Raw genomic sequence first — 15,369 nt, forward strand, 5'->3', positions numbered from 1 at the left:
CCATGTCTCTCCAAGACAGGGACAGCTCGATGGCCATTTGAGTGGAGTGGCGGGACACATGACTGATCTGGCAGAGGACCTCCAGTTCAGAAGCGGACCTCAGACAGTGAGACATGGGACAAAGATCCGCAGGCCCGCAGCTTGGGGTGGGATACTGTTTAAGCCCTTACGCTGCAATACTCGGAGTAAAGAAGGGGGCAGGCTCCCCTGTGTTTTTTTCCCTCGCTGCCCCAGTGTAAGTTAATTAGGGGGTAGGATTCCCCTTGCCCCCAGTGCCTGCATTATTTTGGCTCATTCAGTGTACTGTAATGTGAATTTCGGCTCATTCTACGTGCTGTAATGTGAATTTCGGCTCATACAGTGTGCTATAATGTGAATTTCGGCTCATTCAGTGTGCTATAATCTGAATTTCAGCTCATTGTGTGTGCTATAATGTGAATTTCGGCTCATACAGTGTGCTATAATGTGAATTTCGGCTCATTCAGTGTGCTGTAATGTGAATTTCGGCTCATACAGTGTGCTATAATGTGAATTTCGGCTCATTCAGTGTGCTAGAATGTGAATTTCGGCTCATTCAGTGTGCTATAATGTGAATTTCAGCTCATTCAGTGTGCTATAATGTGAATTTCGGCTCATTCAGTGTGCTATAATCTGAATTTCAGCTCATTGTGTGTGCTATAATGTGAATTTCGGCTCATACAGTGTGCTATAATGTGAATTTCGGCTCATTCAGTGTGCTGTAATGTGAATTTTGGCTCATACAGTGTGCTATAATGTGAATTTCGGCTCATTCAGTGTGCTAGAATGTGAATTTCGGCTCATTCAGTGTGCTAGAATGTGAATTTCAGCTCATTCAGTGTGCTATAATGTGAATTTCAGCTCATTCAGTGTGCTATAATGTGAATTTCAGCTCATACAGTGTGCTATAATGTGAATTTTGGCTCATTCAGTGTGCTATAATGTGAATTTCAGCTCATTCAGTGTGCTATAATGTGAATTTCAGCTCATACAGTGTGCTATAATGTGAATTTCAGGTCATTCAGTGTGCTATAATGTGAATTTCAGGTCATTCAGTGTGCTATAATGTGAAGTTCAGCTCATACAGTGTGCTATAATGTGAATTTCGGCTCATTCAGTGTGCTACAATGTGAATTTCGGCTCATTCAGTGTGCTATAATGTGAATTTCGGCTCGTACCATGTGCTATAAGGTGAATTTCGGCTCATACAGTGTGCTATAATGTGAATTTCGGCTCATTCAGTGTGCTACAATGTGAATTTCGGCTCATTCAGTGTGCTATAATGTGAATTTCGGCTCGTACCGTGTGTTATAAGGTGAATTTCAGCTCATACAGTGTGCTATAATGTGAATTTCAGCTCATACAGTGTGCTATGATGTGAATTTCGGCTCATTCAGTGTGCTATGATGTGAATTTCGGCTCATTCTGCGTGCTGTAATGTGAATTTTGGCTCATTCTGCGTGCTATAATGTGAATTTCGGCTCATTCAGTGTGCTACAATGTGCATTTCGGCTCATTCAGTGTGCTACAATGTGAATTTCGGCTCACTCAGTGTGCTACAATGTGAATGTCGGCTTATTCAGTGTGCTACAATGTGAATGTCGGCTTATTCAGTGTGCTACAATGTGAATGTCGGCTCATTCAGTGTGCTACAATGTGAATTTCGGCTCATTCAGTGTGCTACAATGTGAGTTTCGGCTCATTCACTGTGCTTCAATGTGAATTTTGGCTCATTCAGTGTGCTATAATGTGAATTTTGGCTCATTCAGTGTGCTACAATGTGAATTTCGGCTCATTCAGTGTGCTACAATGTGAATTTCAGCTCATTCAGTGTGCTATAATGTGAATTTCGTCTCATTCAGTGTGCTATAATGTGCATTTCGGCTCATTCAGTGTGCTACAATGTGAATTTCGTCTCATTCAATGTGCTATAATGTGAATTTCGTCTCATTCAGTGTGCTATAATGTGCATTTCGTCTCATTCAGTGTGCTACAATGTGAATTTCGGCTCACTCAGTGTGCTACAATGTGAATGTCGGCTTATTCAGTGTGCTACAATGTGAATGTCGGCTTATTCAGTGTGCTACAATGTGAATGTCGGCTCATTCAGTGTGCTACAATGTGAATTTCGGCTCATTCAGTGTGCCACAATGCGAGTTTCGGCTCATTCAGTGTGCCACAATGTGAGTTTTGGCTCATTCAGTGTGCTACAATGTGAGTTTCGGCTCATTCACTGTGCTACAATGTGAATTTTGGCTCATTCAGTGTGCTATAATGTGAATTTCAGGTCATTCAGTGTGCTACAATGTGCATTTCGTCTCATTCAGTGTGCTATAATGTGCATTTCGGCTCATTCAGTGTGCTACAATGTGAATTTCGGCTCATTCAGTGTGCTACAATGTGAATGTCGGCTCATTCAGTGTGCTACAATGTGAATGTCGGCTTATTCAGTGTGCTACAATTTGAATGTCGGCTCATTCAGTGTGCTACAATGTGAATTTCGGCTCATTCAGTGTGCTACAATGTGAATGTCGGCTCATTCAGTGTGCTATAATGTGAATTTCAGCTCGTACCGTGTGCTATAAGGCGAAAGGTGCACCAGTACTAGATAGTATAAGAGGTTCTACTACACTAGACACGCCCCCTTTTGGGTGATACGTCCTTGACTTTTCCATACCCCCACTTCAAAATTTCCACTTCGACCACTGTACATATATATATATATATATATATATATATAAAACGAGCAGTTACCGGCACTCCACCTATTCACATGATGCCTCCGGTGCCATCCAGCTGATATAGCATATAATACTAATACTAATGCTATAATGCTAATACTGTTGGCCTGTCATGAAATATTGTAATATTGCTTTTATAATAATAAAAATAATCTCCACTATGAGCGCATTCTCCTTTCATCTTTGTCTTTAGAAATATATATCTGACGACAGTAAGTATTGCGTGGCTACGCCCCTATTTAAAAAATGTGTGTGTGTGTGGGGGGGGGGGGGGGGGCGCCAGTGCCCTACTTTGCCAGGGGTGCTCAGACCCCTAGATACACCCCTGCTCTCTGGGGTCTATTTACTAAGCCTTCAACAGAGATAAAGTGGATAGAGATATAGGGGGTGATTCCGAGTTGTTCGCTCGCTAGCTGCTTTTAGCAGCATTGCACACACTAGGCCGCCGCCCTCTGTGAGTGAATCTTAGCTTAGCAGAATTGCGAACGAAAGATTAGCAGAATAGCGAATAGAAATTTCTTAGCAGTTTCTGAGTAGCTCGAGACTTACTCACAAATAGCGATCAGTTCAGTCAGTTTCGTTCCTGGTTTGACATCACAAACACGCCCAGCGTTCGCCCAGCCACACCCCCGTTTCTCCAGACACTCACGCGTTTTTCCCTGACACGCCAGCGTTTTTCCCGCACACTCCCAGAAAACGGCCAGTTTCCGCCCAGAAACACCTACTTCCTGTCAATCACACTCCGATCACTTCAACGATGAAAAATCTTCGTTCGGACGTGAGTAAATCTACTACGTTTTGAGCTAAAATACTAACCGCATGCGCACTGCGAACCATGCGCATGCGCATTTTTGCCTTAATCGCTCCGTTGCGAAAATCGGCAACGAGTGAACAACTCGGAATGACCCCCAAAGTACCAGCCAATCAGTTACTATGGAGGAGATGTTCTAAGCAGGGATAAAAGTTGAGAAGTGAGCCAGTGGAGAAGTTGCCCATGGCAACCAATCAGCATTGACGTAACATTTAGAATTTGCATACTATAAAAGTATACAGAGCAGCTGATGGGCAACTTCTCCACTGACTCACTTCTCCACTTTTATCACTGCTTACTACATGCCCCCCTAACTGCCATGTCACAGGCGGGATCCGGTCTGAAGGTCGACACTGTCTAGGTCGACAATGTTTAGGTCGACCACTATAGGTCGACAGTCACTAGGTCAACAGTGATGGAAGGTCGACAGGGTTTCTAGGTCGACATGTGCTAGGTCGACAGGTCAAAAGGTCGATATGAGTTTTTCACTTTTTTTCTTTTTTTGAACTTTTTCATACTTATTGATCCACATGGACTACGATTGGAACGATAATCTGTGCCGAGCGAAGCAGTAGCGGAGCGAGGCACCTTGCCCGAAGCATGGCGAGCGAACATGGTGCACTAATTGGGGTTCCCGGTCACTGTACGAAGAAAACAACCCCCCCCCCCAAAAAAAAAAAAAACCAACAACCTCATGTCGACCTTTTGACCTGTCAACCTACCAAATGTCGACCTAGAAACCCTGTCGACCTTCCATCACTGTCGACCTAGTGACTGTCGACCAATAGTGGTCGACCTAAACATTGTCGACCTAGATACTGTCGATTTGATGATCCACACCCGTCACAGGCTGGGTTTGAAAAATGACAGTTACTGTAGGAGCTGGTTGGCTGGTACTTTATCTCCGTGCACTTTGGGGGACATTTACTAAGCAGTGATAAGAGCGGAGAAGTGAGCCAGTGGAAAAGTTGCCCATGGTAACCAATCAGCACTGAAGTAACATCTATAATTTGCATACTATAAAATTACACAGTGCTGCTCATTGGTTGACGGGGCAACTTGTCCACTGGCTCACTTCTCCGCTCTTATCACTGCTTAGTTAATGTCCCCCTATATCTCCATCTAAGGCTTAGTAAATAGACCCCTCTGTTTGGTATGGCATACAGGAAAACTACCTGCAATGTTTTGCTGTGACCTGCAATGTACACACGTGAACTTCACAGATGAAACACTATTTATGTTCAGGCACAGTCTGTAAGCGGCCCTCCAGCTTTTCAAACAGTTTCAATCACAAAACAAAATTGGGAACACCTGATACTCCACTTTCCGTGAGAGTCCGTGCAACTGTCTGCAAGCTCTTTGCTCGCTTGCCACACATGATGTAGACAAGAGAAACAAAGTCATGGAGGAAATCAACAAAACTAAGCTAATATGATAAAAAAAGAAGTTGGAGACAAGAGATTTCATCTGTAAGTAGTTTAGCAGAATCAACACATATGGAAGCCAGTGCTCCTCTCTGGGTCTTTACAAGGCATTTTCTGTGCAGAATGGCTCATTTAAGGGTGAGGTTGAAGAGGAAAACCTTTACAAGTGGCAATACACTATTGATGTTCAATAAACTGACGCTTGGTTCTTGTTTCCTGAGTCTTAAAAACAAACTAAATTAATGAATTAAGCACAAACATTAATTAACCACAAACATAACTTCTTTTTATCTACTATGCTATATGTTTTTCTAGCGGTGAATAAACTGTATTTCCTTATCTTTCTTTACTTGACAGGACAGTTCTGGTATTTAAAAAACAAAACAAAGAAAATGATTCAGAAGTTACTTGGTGCTTGATGCTGTGTGCTGGCATGTTTCTCAGCCTGGTCAACATACAGTAGCGGTTACTTTATTTAGGTTTTTTTGTAAGATTCACTTTTGCAGCGTATGAATTGTAATTTCCCGTAACTGTAAATTACAAAGATAAGAAATTATTTTTAGCAGATTTTTACATTGCAGATCAGCCGGAACAGTGCTTGTAAAAAAACCGCCAAGCCTTTTGAAACTAGCTTACACAGCTATGAATGATAGCAAGCACAGCGTCCGTCGAAGAAGCTCATTGCAGGAATATGTATTTTTCACCAGTACCATAGACCTCAGGGAACCTTGTAGCACACCGGTAAGTAAATAACTGTAATACTCCTTTTTATTTATTTTCATTTATTGCATATTTTAAACAGTTATTTCATGGGCCTCACTGTTTCTATTTGGAGGATCTACACAGACACAGGGGAAGGATCAGAAAAGACCCCTCTCCCCATTCTCCTAAAAACTAAAGTTCCCCATAACACCATTTGAAGACGGATTAGATAGAGCTATCAAGCTTCAAAAAAATTCTGCTTACAGCATATGCATCAAGCTCCGGAATGCAACAATTTCCGAAGCTGGGACCCGGTGGGCAAAACTAATCTTTACATGGCGTTACCAAATAGAAGTCTATGGGCTTCTATTTGTATTGGCCTCTGGGAGGGATCAGGTGGCTCTAGCGATTGTAATAAATGAGCTACAGGTAGCGCGTGATCAGTAGCTCAGCCATGACCCGAACCTGGAACTAAAGTGATTGCATTGGTGATCACTATACTTCTAACATTCTACAGCAGAGCTGGCCAAACCAGTCCTCGAGATCTACCAACAGTTCACATTTCCCATTCCTCCTAGCTGGTGCACAGGGGTAGTAATTACTAATTAAGATGTGCTGCATTCATTCCTAACTGACAATTCTACAGATATCCAGGAGACCTGGAAAACATGAACTGTTGGTAGATCTCGAGGACCGGTTTGGCCAGCCCTGTTCTACAGCATAGGTCTGCAAACTCGGTCCTCGTTACCCCACACAGTGCATGTTTTGCAGGTAACCCAGCAGGTGCACAGGTGTATTAATTACTCACAGACACATTTTAAAAGGTCCGCAGGTGGAGTTAATTATTTCACTTGTGATTCTGTGAGGAGACCTGCAAAACATGCACTGGTAATGAGGGCCGAGTTTGCAGACCTACGTTCTACAGGGATGGGCTCTTATCTGAGCCTCTGGGGGTCATTCCGAGTTGTTCGCTCGCTAGCAGATTTTAGCAGCATTGCACACGCTAGGCCGCCGCCCTCTGGGAGTGTATCTTAACTTAGCAGAATAGCGAACGAAAGATTAGCAGAATTGCGAATAGAAAATTCTTAGCAGTTTCTGAGTAGCTCCAGACCTACTCACAGATTGCGATCAGCTCAGGCCGTTTCGTTCCTGGTTTGACATCACAAACACGCCCTGCGTTCGGCCAGCCACTCCCCCGTTTCTCCAGACACTCCCGCGTTTTTTCCTGGCACGCCTGCGTTTTTCCGCACACTCCCAGAAAACGGTCAGTTTCCGCCCAGAAACACCCACTTCCTGTCAATCACACTCCGATCACTTCAACGATGAAAATTCTTAGTTCGGACGTGAGTAAATCTACTAAGTTTTGTGCTAAAATACTTACCACATGCGCACTGCGTACCATGCGCATGCGCATTTTTGCCTTAATCGCTCTGTTGCGAAAATCGTCAACGAGCGAACAACTCGGAATGACCCCCAATGTCTCTTGCTGTGATTATTTCATACATTCTGGCAAACCTTATTTTCCTACTGTCGTGACAAGCAACAATAAGAAGTTATAATTATCAGGACCAAGTCCCAATTATGAATAAATCAGATTCTAGCACATTGTATAGAATGTACAAGTTTAGTGATCTCTGATGGGTTACTGTGATTAACACCTTCACCTTTCCTCTTTGTAAAGTTTGATAACTCTCCCCCAGTCTGCTAAGTAGCATCTCATTTTCCTGCATCCCTTCCATCTCTATAGACACAACCCTAGATGCAGAGGCGGATTTAGACCTCATGGGGCCCTAAGTGAAACACTGATTTGGGGCCCCCTTCCTCAAACAAACCTCACTGTGCCTCCCCCACCAATTGTAGCAGACAGGTCCTGCTGCCCCCCAGCCAGTGTATGCGCCCCAATCTGCCCACAGCCGATTATAGCAGGGGGAGGGTAGTTGTACTAGTGTATTGATTATTATTTATTACCAGTTATTGATATAGCGCACACATATTCCGCAGCGCTTTACAGAGAACATTTGGCCATTCACACCAGTCCCTTCCTCAGTGGAGTTACAGTCTATATTCCCTACCACATGTACACATTCACGCTAGGATTAGGTTTGTTGGAAACCAATTAACCTATCAGTATATTTTTGGATTGTGGGAGGAAACCGGAGTACCCGGAGGAAACCCACAGAAGAACGGGGAGAATATACAAAGTCCACACAGTTATGGCCATGGTGGGAATTGAACCCATGACCTGAGTGCTGTGAAGCAGTAATGCTAACCATTACACTGTCCGTGCTCTCCTTAAAATCACACCTGGCAGATATCTAGTCACTGACAGCCTGCTATGAGTATTCAGCCAGACCAGCACTCCGACATTTTCAGCGGAAATCAGAAATGCCCTCCCGACTCCATTATCTGTCGACGAACCCCTGGGACCCGCCGGGACCTTGCAGCTGCTTTGGATGCCTACTGATAAAGCCAATACTCCACGGTAGCCAGTTCGCTAACTTAAACTTAAATGTCAGACCTCGTATAATGTAGTCACACTAAAGTCACTGATATATAGTCAATTCAGTCACACTCATTGAGGGGTGCAATAATGGATATTATAAGGGATGGGGAACCTGATAATAGGTGATGGATAATGTGCTACAATCAGTATATGTATGTGTGTGTTTTGGGGGGGAGGGGGGCACTGATATATAATGCAGGCACCCATACCTTATAATACTTATCATTACACCCAATTACATTAGTGTTGACTGCATTATATAGTGCCTCTCCCCCCCTTACTGATTCTAGCAGACTAGTAGGTTCCCCCATCCCTTATAATACCCATTATTACACCGTAACCGAATTGATTATATATCAGTGCCCCACTGATTGTAGCAGGCATCTCCCATATACGGTAGTACTTAAAATACAGTATTATAGCATATTGATATATCACCAGTCAGTGTGTGCCTCCTCCCAAGACTGTCACAGGCAGATGTTAGACACTGTACTTAAAATAACACTGTCCACCCCCCATTCCCCGCTACCCCATCATCCCCCACTCACGCCTGATTGGAATTTGAAGTAGGTGATGGATGTTATATAAAATGTAAAAAATACTATATAAAGTACGCTGGGCGAACTGATGTTTTTTTCTGTGCACATCCTGGCTCTTCTCTCTAAGCATCTAACGTCATACACACATGTGTCATGACTGGTCACATGCACAGTACCGCAGGACTGGGGACATATGCATGCGCTGGAGGCGGCACCCAACAGCCTGCTGGTAGTATTCAGCCAGCTCAGCTCTCGAACAATTTCGGTAAAGTTCGTGGTCCGCCAGACTTGCCTTTATAGAGCCTTGTCGGCAGGCCCCCTAGGACCAGCAGGGCCCCCTGAGACCAACAGGCAGAGGTGTAGCTAGGTGACATGGTGCCCGGAGCAAGGGTATGTTTTGGCGCCCCTGTACTGAATTGGGGGCCTGGCCAACATATGATGGCATATTACATTTGAAAAGAAACAATATTTAAATTGGTGACAGGGTCAGTTCTAGACCTTGTAGAGGTCATTGCAAAAGTTTCCTTTGGGTGCCCCCATGTATGAAATATGGACAGTGTGCGCTGAAGGCGAGCAACTAAAATATTGGGCGTGTCCACATAATAGTACCAATTCATATTATACTGCACAGTAGTGTCCGTTATTCACATTACACCGCACAGTAGAGCCCCTTATACACGTTACACCATAGTAAAGCCCCTTATACATGTTATGCCATGGTAGAACCCACACAACAGTAGAGACACTATGGAAGTAGATGTATTCAATTATTTACTATTTTAATTAAAATAAATTAAAAACACTATGTATGCCCCTCGACTGACCTGACCTCACAACCCTCCAATCCGTTAATGAAAATAATACCCCAAATGTGACCTCCCACAGATCTGATAATCCCCCCAATCTCTCATTTAAAATAATGCCCCAAAACTGACCTCCTCCCAGATCTGATAATCTCCCAATTTCTCAAAGAAAATAATGTCCCAGAATTGCCTTATGGGCAGAAATAGCTGCTCTGCAGCAGCTTCAGGGGCAGGGAGAGCTCCAGCATGTGTTGGCCGTCAGTGCCTCCTGCTGTCGCCTCTGCATGACCTGTTTCCTACCTAGTCTCAGAATCAGTCAGTGTGCACCTCCTCTGCTCCTCCTCCTCTTGCTCTGCGGCACCCTCTAATTTTTACAGCGCCTGGAGCCCACGCTCCACCGGAGCCACCCTCGCTACACCCTGCCTACAGGGCCCTAAGCAGCTACTTTGGTTGCCTTGTGGTAAATCCTCCTCTGCCTAAATGAGAACAGTAGACTATATCCAGGAGACGCTCCATTAAATACATATGGTTTTAAACATGCTGTAGCAGCATTATGTAAAACCTATTCAGTACACTGCAGAGCTATTAACACTGATTAAAATAAAGTTACTTCCATCAATACACATGTGACTCATGACTGAAACATAAACAGATTGCTGTAGTACAGGCATTGCCGTAACCACTGCTGCCTATGTATCGCCATCTAATACGACGTATAGCTGAGAGTCACACCGAGAAAGCGGAGCATAACAAGTGAGTTATTCAGAGTTGGACGCAAATGGAATTGCAAATTACAAACTTTTGCAGCTAAGAGTTGGTTGCCTTTCCCTTCCCTAACAGAGGGCCCTATTTAGCAGCCAAGACATAACCCCTTTAGCACTCACTTAAGGTGGTATGTCCTCTTCTCAGTATTTAACATCGATAAACTTAGCTTGTCGCTGCTTGCAGTGCCGTAACTAGACATTTTAGCGCTGTGTGCAAGAAACGGCATCGGCGCCCCCCCCCCCTAATGTAAATTGGCGGCAGCAAAAATATAGGGGCGTGGCTTCATGGGAACGGGGTGTGGCCACAAAATAATACCAATTCATATAATGGTGCACCGTAGTCTCCATTATTCAAATTACACCGCACAGTAGCACCACTACACCAGGTAGAGCTGCTTTTTCACATTACGGCAGAAAGCGTCCCCCTTTTTACACATTACGGCAGACAGCATCCCCTCTTTACACATTACGGCAGACAGCGTCCCCTTTTTTATACATTACGGCAGACAGTGTCCCCTTTTTACACATTAAGGCAGACAGTATCCCCTTTTACACATTACGGCAGACAGCGTCCCCTTTTACACATTACGGCAGACAGCGTCCCCCTTTTACACATTACGGCAGACAGCGTGCCCTTTTTTGATGAGGGCAGGGATGCTGAAGGTGCAGATACAGGGAGGGTAAGGGCTGGGACGCTGAGGGGGGAGTAACAGGGAGGGTGAGGAAAGGGGCACTCAGGGGGAGTTACAGGGAGGTTATGGGTGCTGAGGGGGAGATACAGGGACATAACACTTAAAATATGTTTGCAAGTATATACACATGATAAGTTACAATATAACTTATAATGTGTATATACTTCCAAACATATTTTATCCGGCACTGAGTTACATACGTGGCTCAAAATCAAACTCCCCTCCCCCTTTCCCCCCCAGTCCCCAGTCGCATCACATATAACAATTACCTGGCAGGCATCCTAGGACTGACAGGAGGCGGCTACAGGAGAGAGCGCACATGTGGAGAGCCTTGGAACAGGAGGGGAGAGCGCACCGCAGGTTCGGGAGAGAGCTTCATAAAAAAAAGCTGGAGCAGGGGAGGAGACGTCAAGACGCGGTAAAGGAGGAGGGCGCACACAGCCTGGCGTCTTCACATCACGTGCGGGCGGGTTCCTATTAGGCAGGGGTAGGCGGAGCGCAGGACCGGCGGCTGTATCGGCTGTCAGTGGGGAGCACACTGCCGCACCACAGATCGGTAATAGAGATCCGATCTGTGGCGGGTGGCAGGGGGCCCTTTCAGATAGCCTCCTCATGGATGGGCAGTGGGAGCGCAGCCAGGGGGAATATGCGCTCTAACTAGGTGTGCGCTGTGGGCAATGCCCCTTCAGCACACACCTAGTTACGGCGCTGGCTGCTTGTCTATAGATGGTGTAATAGGGTCTGAGGTGCGGGATGCTGGAAATAATTTACAGGGCATGGTTTTGCCTTGTAAATGACTGCCCTTTTAAAAAAAAGTCTGATCTGCGTCCCGTACCTCCGGCAAACTCTGACCCTATTACATATTCCCCACGATACCATTGATGCCAATGGAGAACCAGCTTCAGCCTTTCTGGCTTCAGCATCGCCTTCCAGGCATAGGGCCTAATTCAGAGTTGATCACAACAATACATTTGTCAGCAGTTGGGCAAAACCATGTGCACTGCAGGTGGGGCAGATATAACATGTGCAGAGAGAGTTAGATTTGGGTGTGATGTGTTCAAACTGAAATCTAAATTGCAGTGTAAAAATAAAGCAGCCAGTATTTACCCTGCACAGAAACAAAATAACCCACCCAAATCTAGCTCGCTGCACATTTTATATCGCCCCCCCCCCCCTGCACTGCACATGGTTTTGCCCAACTGCAATCAACTCTGAATTACCCCCATTGCCATGTAAAAGTGTAACGTGCATGCGCAGACTGGCCACCCTGCATATGCATGACCCAACAGTCCATCATTGGGGGCGTTGCTGGACCTCATCGGAGTGGTAAGTAATGTTAAATACCAACTGAATATTTGTTAGTATCACTGCGATACTAAACTACATATGCCAATGCCAGCTGTAAGAAGGGTCATTGATAAATAGGGCCCAGCGTATCCAGCACACTTAAGGCTGTATTCAAAAACTGTCAGAAGCTGCCGTCTTGTTGGAAAGACGGCAGTTTCCGACAGAAATAGGTCGGAAGGGGTTCCGACCTATTTAATAGGGGCTGATTTTTTCCTGCAAGTCGGGAATCCCAGACTTGTCGGAAAACACGTGGATCGGCGGAATAGCCACCGATCCACGTGCTTCTGTCGGAGATGGGGCCTAATCTGACAGGTTTTGGTCCCCTTTCTGACAAACTCAATCTGACTTGAAAACAAGTCGGACTGAGGTGAGGAGACAAGCGGTACTGTGGGCCGCGGGGGGAGCAGAGATCGGCGTCCGGTGGGGGGAGCTGGCTACGGGGGATATGTCTGCGGCGGCAGGGGGAGGTGCTGCAGGGAGAGACGCTGGATGTCGGGGGACATGTCTGTGGTGGCAGGGGGAGGCGCTGCAGGGTGAGACTCTCTCCCTGCAGCACCTCCCCCCGCAGACATGTCCCCCCGCAGCCAGCCCCCCCCCCCCCCCCCCCCCGGGGCCGCCGATCTCTGCTCCCCCCGCAGCCCAGCTTACCCCCGCCGCCGTCCCGCACACGCCCGCCGCCATCTGCACTTCTGGGCGCTGCTGTCAGCGCATCCGCAGCCGCTGACAGCAGCGGCCGTCCATTGAATAGGGGTTGTTGGATCCATTCCGACAACTGCATGTCGGAATGGATCCGACTTTTGTTGAATATACCCCTTTATGTAACACAGGTGTTTAGTGATTCGTATTTTGAGTTTAGTGATTTGTATTTTGAGTTTTAAAACAGTGCTGCAGCAGTTTAATCGTATTTGCATATTATTTGCATAAATGGATGTACTTGAAACCTTTTTCGTCAAATTATATACACCCTGCATCCATCGTTGTCATCATCATCAGTGTGCAACTTACACCAGGGAGTTTTAGGACCCACTGCAAGTCTGTTCAGTGCCCAATTTTAGAACCAGTTAGCGACTACGCACCCACACAATGCCCTTACTGTACTTTTGCCACATCTATACACCATGTCCATTCCAGCCCCTGTCCCATCCTTCAAGTCCAGCACAGCCGCAAGTCACGTTTATGGCAGAAAATAGGCCCGCACTGTGAAAAGACGCACATGTGAACAAAAAAAAAGTGGAGTCGCCTCTCCAGTTCTGAATAAGCCCCTAGATGTATACGAATGATGTACTGATGATACCACCATGTAAGAGGATGCTTGAAGGCTGTGCGTGTGGATGACCGTGGGATGCTGTGTGCTTGCAAACTGCAGAAAGAGGGCGCTGTTCTGCCAAAGTCATGTAGACAAGTGTGTGATGCGGCTAGGATTGTGTGCACTTACAGAAAATGGCTTTTCATCTATCATTTACTGCTGCCTTTTATGTTTTACGAAATTAAGACAAGTGGCAGCTGTTTGTATGTTTACAGTCTACAGTCTTCTTCGTTGTCTGACAGTGAGCATCTAGAGACAAGGGTCATTAGACTCACGACAAGACAACTACCTTATTCCAATTATGGAAGAACAAAGGAGAAGGCGCAACACTGGGCTTGGTAGTAATAAGTACAAACATATATTTACAAGTAACGGAGCATTTAGACATAGAGATTTTAAATGGTAACATTTGACCTGGGATCAAGTTCATAGACAGTAGACTTTTGCGGGCTCCATTGCAAAACGTCCCTCCATGCGCTCTTCGAGAGTTATGAAAAGTGGGGGGGGGGGGAGGGAGAGCTCTCTACCTGATAGTCACGGGTCTAATTGATGGTCATATAAATGGCATATGGAGAAGTGTGGGCACTTACAGTTGCAAGACTTCTGACTTGAGGGTCTATTCATGAAGCAGTGAAAAGTGTGGAGAAGTGTGCCAGTGGAGAAGTTGCCCATGGCAAGCAATCAGCAGCTCTGTATGATTGTATAGTATGCAAATTATAAATGTTACTTCAATGCTGATTGGTTACCATGGGCAACTTCTCCACTGGCTCACTTCTCCACACTTTTCACTGCTTCATGGATACACCTCTTAATGGCTGCTAGAGACAGAGCCGTGAGGTGAAACTCACGAGGTCCACAAAGGCCCTTGGGAGGAGCTGCTGTGGCTGGACACGCGCAGCAGCTCCCTCGTCGGCCATTTTTCTTTTGCCTCAATGAGCTTCTGCGCATTACAAGAAACGGCAGCGTTTAAATAACGGATGCTATTTTGAAAATATTAGAATTCATTTATTAAACCACATTAATTTAAAATAGGGTTAACCATAAAAAATATTTGCACATATCATATATGCATACCATAATAATACAATGTACACGGGTGGAAGCCATAAAATAACTATTATTAGTTGCTTAATTCATCCAATGCAAATCCAGCTCATTAGTAAATAGAGTTAGTGAAATTGTCTCATTAGCATGAAGGTATATTTGGCAGATGTTAAATAGCATTAGTCTCAGCCAGGCGGAAGCAGATAATTAAAATGCAGCACAGTCACAGTTAGTCAGACACTTTTCCCAGAAAACTAAATTAGTGTCAGTATTGGTGAAAAGGCCCACGCACTCACTTGTTTCCCAGTTATGGATAACCTGCAGCCAGCTGGAGTGAGCGGAGCAATGCTGATGTTCAATAGGGATCCTCCTTAGTTTGTGAGACACATAGCTAGTATGGGTGCGGTATGTTTTACCGCCACACGGGATGCCGATTGTCAGTATACCAACATCGGCATCCTGAGCGGTAGAATGCCAGCAGGGGGGGCGGGCGAGTGCAACGAAGAGGGGAAATCACTTACCTCGACGGTATACCGGCGGTGGTATGGTGTCCCCATATGGATCCCGGCGTCGGTATTGTGACAGCTCCTGGCTGGGAAAGTCCGCTAATTTCCAGTATGGGACTTTTGGCTTCCGGGATACGTTGCACTTGTGTTCTAAAGTTGAATGTGCGGC

General features: G+C 45.5%; 1 long non-coding RNA gene across 2 annotated transcripts in view; it reads left to right on the forward strand.

Moving 5' to 3' along the window:
- Positions 1-15,369, forward strand: part of LOC134954535 (uncharacterized) — a 226,300-nt gene that overhangs the window by 139,206 nt on the left and 71,725 nt on the right. The window contains exon 4 of one of the 2 annotated variants that reach the window (XR_010185894.1): positions 5,561-5,735. This is a non-coding gene — a long non-coding RNA (uncharacterized LOC134954535). The remainder of the gene's footprint in view (positions 1-5,560; positions 5,736-15,369) is intronic. The other variant, XR_010185940.1, reaches the window with a different exon arrangement.

This window comes from Pseudophryne corroboree, chromosome 1 (assembly GCF_028390025.1).
Source record: "Pseudophryne corroboree isolate aPseCor3 chromosome 1, aPseCor3.hap2, whole genome shotgun sequence".
Lineage (NCBI taxonomy): Eukaryota > Metazoa > Chordata > Amphibia > Anura > Myobatrachidae > Pseudophryne > Pseudophryne corroboree.